The sequence below is a fragment of the Podarcis vaucheri genome (genome assembly GCF_965113315.1).
Source record: "Podarcis vaucheri genome assembly, chromosome: W".
Classification (NCBI taxonomy): domain Eukaryota; kingdom Metazoa; phylum Chordata; class Lepidosauria; order Squamata; family Lacertidae; genus Podarcis; species Podarcis vaucheri.
In genome coordinates this window covers 17,662,377-17,671,329 of record NC_138757.1, presented here as the reverse complement: position 1 = coordinate 17,671,329, position 8,953 = coordinate 17,662,377, and positions in this window count along the sequence as shown.

Genomic DNA, 8,953 nt, shown 5'->3' with positions numbered 1-8,953 from the left:
ACATTTAGGGGTTTGGTCATTATGGGATACCACTTGCTTCCTGCGATTAATTGCAGACGCACAGAATTTGGCTACATTTAATGTAGTCTTGGGATTCTTGTCCTCTAGCAGTAGTTTTAAACTATGGTGTTCCGATTCTTTCCTGGACTTTTGCAAAACAGGTGTAATAAAAGTCAAACGTATATCCTCATAAAGACGACAACGTAGTAGTACATGTGAAGCAGTTTCAACTTCCAACGAGCCACAAGGGCAGACCCGTGCTGTGTATGGTTTACCCTCAAATCTGCCCTGAAGGGAGAACGTTGAATCTGGCGAGGGTAAAAGACCGTCTGTATTTGGGTACCTGAAGACCTGACAGATAGTTAGCTGGAGAGAAACCTCTCCCATGGTCCCTTATTGCTGGATGTTTGATCATTTCGCTCATGTGGCATTGTAATTCTACGTCCCAGATACGCTGGCGAATTGTAGTCCTAGCTTTCTCGAAGCCTGTCACTATCAGGGTCTGCTGTGGGATCCCCAAGCTTTTAAGCTTTTCCAGCAGTGTAGCTTTCCATTTGGATTGGTAGGTATCTAATAAGGTTAAAGGTGCCAGCCCAACCGGGAAGAAAATAAGCTTTAGCCAATAATGGATCTTCAATATCCATATCCGAGTACTGATAGGAATTTGCCCAACCTCCAAACGGATACGTTGGATACGCAAGAGGGGATCCCCAGCAGGCAGCGGAAAAACTTAGTTTGGAATGCCTCTAAGAGAGTAAGGTTTTTAAAGCTGCAGATCTGGGATCCATATAACAATTGTGATAGTATTTTGGCAGCAAAGACCTGGGAGGCTGCCGGTATGTGTTGGCCCCCTTTCCCATAGAAGAATCTTATTAACGCTTTGGTAGATCTTTCTGCATTTGCAATAGTATTATTAATCTGAAAGCACCAGGAACCCCTTTCCGGGAAGGTTACACCCAGGTATTTAAAGGTTGCTACCTGTTCTATTAAGCGATTGTCTATTCTCCATTTGTGCCTCCTCCTTTTTTTAGAGAACACCATGACTTTGGATTTGTTGTAGTTAATTGTTAGTTGTTCGATGCTGCAGTATTTGGTAAGAGATCTCAAAAGCTTTCTTAATCCAACACAAGAAAAGGAAATTAAAACTGTGTCATCCGCATATAAAAGGACCGGGAGGGGCGTACCAGCCAATTTGGGGGGATGGGCATTTTCTTTCTCCATATTTCCTACTAGCGAGTTGATATAGAAATTAAATAAAGTAGGCGCAAGGACACACCCTTGCCTGACCCCCTGATGGATTTGGATTTCCTTGGATAGGTGGCCCTGTCGGTCACACCTTACCCGGATCCGTGTATTTTCATATAGACTGTGGATGAGAAACAGTAGGCGTTTGTTTATACCGTATTTTTCGCCCTATAGGACGCACTTTTTCCCCTCCAAAAATGAAGGGGAAATGTGTGTGCGTCCTATGGGGCGGATGCAGGCTTTCGCTGAAGCCTGGAGAGCGAGAGGGGGCAGTGCGCACCGACCCCTCTTGCTCTCCAGGCTTCAGGAGAGCCCCATCGCCAGCCCCGCAAACTCGGGGGACAGCGGGAGAGGCGCAGCACGCCTTTCGCACTGTCCCCCAACTTGGCTAGAAGGCTGGCGGGGGGGAGAAGCCTGCTCCTCCCCATCGCCAGCCCCGCAAACTCGGGGGACAGCGGGAGAGGCGCGGCGTGCCTTTCCCACTGTCCCCCGACTTGGCTGGAAGGCTGGCGGGGGGAGAAGCCTGCTCCTCCCTGTCGCCAGGCCCGCAAACTCGGGGGACAGCGGGAGAGGCGTGGCGTGCCTTTCCCACTGTCCCCTGACTTGGCTAGAAGGCTGGCGGGGGGAGAAACCTGCTCCTCCCCGTCGCCAGCCCCGCAAACTCGGGGGACAGCGGGAGAGGCGCAGCGCGCCTTTCGCACTGTCCCCTGACTTGGCTAGAAGGCTGGTGGGGGGAGGGAGAAGCCTGCTCCTCCCCATCGCCAGCCCCGCAAACTCGGGGGACAGCGGGAGAGGCGCGGCGTGCCTTTCCCACTGTCCCCCGACTTGGCTAGAAGGCTGGCGGGGGGAGAAGCCTGCTCCTCCCCGTCGCCAGCCCCGCAAACTCGGGGGACAGCGGGAGAGGCGCAGCGCGCCTTTCGCACTGTCCCCCGACTTGGCTAGAAGGCTGGTGGGGGGGGGGAGAAGCCTGCTCCTCCCCATCGCCAGCCCCACAAACTCGGGGGACAGCAGGAGAGGCGCAGCGCGCCTTTCGCACTGTCCCCCGACTTGGCTAGAAGGCTGGCGGGGGGAGAAGAGTCATCAAACCATCAATGTATGTTTCCAGCCCATGCCAGGTGTTTTTAATCAGCTGCTTGCCTCTTTGGGGGGGAAGATATACATTAATCAGTAGCAGGGTGAAGAATCTACTTTTCACTAGTAAGGCCATAGCCAGGTGTTTCAGTGTCTCTAACTTTACTAAGGACGCCCTCAACCTTGTAGATATTAAAATGCCTAGGCCACCCTTGACTCTCCCCCCTTTAGTGCTTGGGGATCCTGTGAGGGACATTGAGGAAAAGCCGTTAACTTCTAGGTCCCCTGTGAGCCATGTCTCCTGTAAAAATACTATGTCGTATTCTTGTATAAATTTAGCAAAGGATGGGTCAGCTGCCTTTTTTTGCCATCCTGCGATATTCCATGATAAAAAGCTAAGGTTGGCTTTACCAAGATCCACTCCTTGTCAATTATCTTCCAAGGTACTGTTGGAAGTTTACCATTCTACGTGGCAGCCGACTATCATCTTTACATGGAGAGCTGCCCAGGTGTTCTATGGTGTCAGATGGTAAATATAGAGTGCTCACATTGGTAGACACTGGGCCTTTGCTATACAAGGCCTCCTCCTGGGGGTATTTTACCTGGTTGTAGCCTAATTCCGCTTCATCTAAGTATCTCATTTTGGACCAGAAGCCTGGTGAGGTTTCCTTAAGCATGTTTTTCCTTATAGGGAGCGATGCATTGTTCTCCTTTGTAAGTTGTACTTTCTTGATTGCAGGTAGATTAATCTCTGCCTTTACCTGAAGGTTACGTGGTCGACGAGCCGCTGAATCGAGTTCTTGTGAGATGATCATTTTGGAAGGGCTCTTGCTCTTTCTTTGGACTTCCACCTTAGTTTCCTTATACAGTGGTGCCTCGCAAGACGAAATTAATTCGTTCCGCGAGTTTTTTCGTCTAGCGAATTTTTCGTCTTGCGAAGCACGGTTTCCCATAGGAATGCATTGAAAATCAATTAATGCGTTCCTATGGTCAAAAAAAGTCCAATCATTTTTTTTAAAAAAAGATATTTATTGCCAATTTTTAACAAAAAAGGAAAAAAATCACCAAACATATAAAATACCATCACCAAGAAATAACAAATAACAATCAAAGGAAAACAACAAAAAACAAAGAAATAAACATAGAATAGAAAAGATGCAACAAAAACCACTATCCATAAATCATATTTCCATAACCTTTGGACTTCCTCGCATCTCCCTTTCCTGCGTTCACAATAGTAAAAATTATAAACAGCAATTTATTGCCTTGTTTCAATTCTTACTTTGTAATTCTCAAATATTATGTCTCGGACTTTAAATATTTTTGTCCGGTGCTTAGCTGCTTAGTTTAAACATAATATTGCTTCAAATTTCATCTTTTTCTTAAACATCACTTATTCTCATAATATCTTTCAACTAAATTGCTGATGCCGTGTTGTTTTCTATCGTGCATTTTCTTAACATTCATACAACTTATAATGTTTTTGTAAATAGTCCTTAAACTTTTTCCAGTCCTCTTCCACTGTCTCTTCTCCCAAGTCTCGGATTCTGCCAGTCATTTCAGCCAACTCCATGTAGTCTATCAATTGCGTCTGCCATTCTTCCAGCGTGGGCAAATCTTGTGTCTTCCAATGTTTTGCGATGAGTATTCTTGCTGCTGTTGTTGCATACATAAAAAAGTTCGATCCTTTTTTAACACCCTCTGGCCAACAATGCCCAAAAGGAAGGCCTCTGGTTTCTTAGGGAAGGTATACTTAAATACCTTTTTTAACTCATTATAAATCATTTCCCAGAAGGCCTTAACCCTCGGGCACGTCCACCAAAGGTGAAAGAATGTTCCTTCAGTCTCCTTACATTTCCAACATTTATTATCGTGCAAATGGTATATTTTTGCAATCTTGACTGGGGTCATGTACCACCTATATATCATTTTCATAATATTTTCTTTCAAGGCACTACATGCCGTGAACCTCACACCGGTGGTCCATAACCTTTCCCAGTCAGCAAACATAATATTATACCCAATGTCCTGTGCCCATTTTATCATGGCTGATTTAACTGTTTCATCTTGAGTATTCCATTTTAACAGCAAGTTGTACATTTTCGAAAGTACCTTAGTCTTAGGTTCTAACAATTCTGTTTCTAATTTCGATTTTTCCACCTGGAAACCTATTTTTTTGTCCAAATTAAAAATCTCCCTAATCTGAGCATAATGTAACCAATCTCGCACTTTATCCTTTAATTTCTCAAAACTCTGCAACCTCCAGGTATCTCCTACTTTTTCTAGTATTTCCCAATATTTTGGCCATTTGGCCTCCATATTGAGTCTTTTCCGGGCTTTAGCTTCCATTGGTGACAGCCATCTTGGGGTCTTGTTTTCTAGTAAGTCTTTATATTTTATCCAGACATTAAATATTGCTTTCCTGACAATATGGTTCTTGAAAGCCTTATGGACTTTTACCTTGTCATACCACAAATAAGCATGCCATCCAAAAGCGTTGTTAAACCCTTCCAGATCCAGGACATCAGTGTTTTCCAAAAGCAACCCCTCTTTCAGCCAGCAGAGAGCTGCAGATTCATAATACAGCCTTAAGTCTGGCAGGGCAATTTACTCAGAACAAAAAGCTAAATTGATAGTTAACAATGTGGTGACAGAAGAGTTTAAGATTGAGAAAGGAACACGACAAGGATGTCCTATCTCCCCTTTGTTATTTATTTCGGTCCTGGAGGTGCTCTTGAATATGATTAGCGTCGGTTAATATTTTGAATTTTATTCTGGGCTTTTTGCCCTGCCAGACAAATTTAGAAATATCTCTCTGCCACTTTCTAAAACATTCCACCTTGTCCACAATCTGTAGGGTCTGAAACAAAAACAGCATTTTTGGCAATACATTCATCTTTATAGCAGCATTTCGACCTAACAAGGAAAGTTTCAATCTTGACCAGCTTTCTAAATCCTTTTTGATTTCTGTCCAGCACTTTTCATAATTATCCTTAAATAAATTCAGATTTTTGGCAGTCATATTAACCCCTAGGTATTTCACCTTTTTAACCACATTTAAGTCTGTCTCTTTCTGAAACCTTTCTGATTCCAAAGGTGTCAAATTTTTTTCTAAAACCTTTGTTTTTTGTTTGTTTAATTTAAATCCCGCCACCCGACCAAACTCATGAATCAGTTCTAAAACCCTTTTTGTACTAGATTCTGGCTCCTGTAGTGTCAAAACCAAGTCATCTGCAAAAGCTTTAAGTTTGTACTGTTTGGCTCCGACCTGAATCCCTTCAACCAACCGGTCCCCTCTAATCATATTCAAGAGCACCTCCAGGACCGAAATAAATAACAAAGGGGAGATAGGACATCCTTGTCGTGTTCCTTTCTCAATCTTAAACTCTTCTGTCACCACATTGTTAACTATCAATTTAGCTTTTTGTTCTGAGTAAATTGCCTCTATACCATTCTCAAACCCCCGTCCCACTCCCATCCCTTCAAGATTTTTCTTCATAAACTTCCATGAAATATTATCAAAGGCCTTCTCCGCATCTATAAAAATCAACACAGCTTTTGTATTAATGTTTGTTTGCAAAAGTTCCAGAATATCAATAATGTTCCTAGTATTGTTAAACAAGTGTCTACCTGGGAGAAAACCTGCCTGGTCTTTATGAATTACTTCATTTAACACTTTTTTGAATCTACTTGCCAAAATGTCTGCAAAAATTTTGTAATCCACATTCAGGAGAGAGATGGGACGGTAGTTCTTAAGTTGTGTCTTTTCAGTTTCCGATTTAGGTATCAATGTGATGAAAGCTTCTTTCCACGATTCCGGTGCCTTCTTCCCCTCCATAATCTCGTTGCAAACCTCCATTAATGATTGTGTCAGATAGTCTTTCAGTGTCTTATAGTACTTGGAGGTAAGTCCGTCTGGCCCTGGAGACTTGCCCAGTTGCATATTCTGAATGGCACCTTCAATTTCTTGTTGTGTTATTTTATAGTTCAAAATTATCCTATTTTCTTGAGAAAGTTTTGGTAATCCATTTCTTCTTAAAAATTGGTCTATCTCAATCTCTTTCTGCGGCCCTTGCGTATAAAGTTGTTTGAAGTATCTCTGGAAGCACTTTCTAATTTCCTCAGGGTCCTGAATGTTTCTCCCTTCAATCTCTAGGTTTGTAACCGTATTCAATTTTTGTCTCTTTTTCAACTGCCATGCTAGCAGTTTCCCACATTTATTTGCTGATTCAAAAGTCCTTTGTTTCAATAACTTAATTTTCCACTCAACTTCCTGATTTATCAGTTTGGAGTATTGTGCTTGGTAAAGTTTAATTTCTCTCAGAATCTCCTGTGACTTTGGTTTCAATCTTAGCTTTTTCTTGCCTTCCTTTATTTTTTCCAGAATCTTGTCCTTTTTCTCATTCTGTGCTCTTTTCTTTATCGTATTCTGTTGTATCAGAAACCCCCTCATGACACCTTTACTTGCATCCCAGATTACTCTTTTTTCCACAGTAGTATTCAAATTTATTTCAAAATAGTCTCTTAAGGTCTTTTGGGCCTTCTTAATAATCTCCTGGTCTCTTAACAAGGTGTCATTCATCTTGCATCTGAAGGATCCGGTTGTAGTTAGTCTCATTTCCATTTTCACTGCATTATGGTCGGAGCAAGTTTTTGGGCAGATTTCCACTTTTCTAGTCTTAGGTGCCAGTCCTCTAGTTATCCATATTTGGTCAATTCTTGTCCATGTCAGTTGGGCTTCAGAAAAGAATGTTCCTTCTCTTCCTAGGGGGTTCTTTGTCCTCCAAATATCAATCAAGTCCATATTGTCAGTTAAAAAAAAGTTTTGGGTAGTCTGCCATCTTTTGTCAAGCTTTGGTTTTGTGACTTATCCATGTTTGTAGAGACCACCCCATTCATATCTCCCATCATAATGATGTTGCTATAGTCCAGATAGTCCAGCATTGTCTCATGCAGTTTCTTATAAAATTCTGATTTCCCCTCGTTCGGTGCATAAATGCCCAATATCAAAAACTTTTCGCCTTGAGTTTGTATCTCAATTGCCAAAATTCTTCCTTGCTCATCTTTAAATAGAAATTTTGGTGATAGGCTCTCCTTTGCATGTATCACCACTCCTCTTTTCTTAACTCGGTCCGATGAAATAAATACTTGGCCTAGTCTCTTGTTAATTAACACTTTTCTGTGGAGCCTAGTCACATGTGTTTCCTGCAAGCAAATAATGTCCAATTGTTCTTTCTTTAATAAATGAAATATCCTTCTCCTTTTTTCCGGGGAATTACAGCCATTAATATTCCAGCTGAAGAGCTGCAGAGACATCCTGGACAAATCTGTTATTCCTTTGGTGGTGGTGTCTCTTTCTTCTGGTCTTCAGGCCCCAAAGGTGTGGGTATAGGCAATGGCCCAGACCCTGGAATTCCTGTGATCCCTTTCTGAAGGTCTTCTCCGTAGTCGTTCAAAAACTTTTCTTTATCCTCGGCTGTTTTAATTTTCACTTTCTTCCCTCTAAAAGTAAAAGATAGTCCTTGGGGAAATTCCCACCTAAAAGGAATTGAGTTGCTCCTCAGCAGTTTTACTAGCTCTGTATAGGTGGATCTAAGATCCAAAAGTTGTTTCGGGATGTCTTTGTAAATTTCTGCTCTCCTATCTTGAATTACAAGTGACTTTTCGTAATGTAGGCTTAATATTTTATCTCTTTCTTCCTTGGATCTCAAAATGATCAAACAGTCTCTGGGTGTATCTTTCCTTGCTACTCTTCCCAATCTGAAAGCACTCACAATTTTAAAATCCTTATCTTCTTCTAGAGGCCAGAACTTGGAAAATTCTTTTGTCAAATAGTCAATTAAGTCCCCTTGTTCAAGTTCTGGAATTGACCTCAGTCTCAAGTTGTTTTCCCTATTACGTAATTCAATCATAGACAGGTAGGCCTGCTGTTCACCAATTTGCTTATGCAATGGTTTTACCTCCTCCTTTAATGCTTCAGCTTTTTGATTTGCTTCCACAGCCAGTTTATGATTTTCTGTGGTGACTTCAAAGAGGTTCCCAATTGATTGTGCATGCAGAGCAACTTGTTCAGTTAATTTATTAACGCTGGCTGTGGTTTGATCAATCTTAGCCGAATGCTCATCTGCCTTTTTATCCAAACTTTCCAATTTTTCCAAAATTTTATCTAGTACTGAAGCAGATCCTCCTGCAGCCATACCTTCTAACAAAGTCTGCTCAGTTTCTTCCTCTTGTGTCACCAAAATAGCCGGAACAGATGATCTGCACAGCTGTGCAGTCAAAGTTGTTTGAGTTGATTGTTTAGCTTTAGCCGATCTTGTTTTCCCAATGCCACTCATTCCACTCCTGTCTACGTGCCAAGGTCAAACCGTGTATGGTCCCATGGGAATCCACAAGTCCAGAGAATAAACAGCAAGATAGGAGAGAAAGAAATAAAAAAACAAGTCCCAGACAGTTATAAATCCAAAATCCTCTAGGGGGGGTTTAAACGTATCTTGAGGGAAACAACGAATTTATTACTCTTAAATAAATAAAAAAGTTATTCCACAACAATGTCCAAGCAGCCATAAATTTCCAAAAGACCTTCAGCTCTCTTGTAGTTAGCAGAGTTAATCCTTAGTATGAAACAATGTCTCTA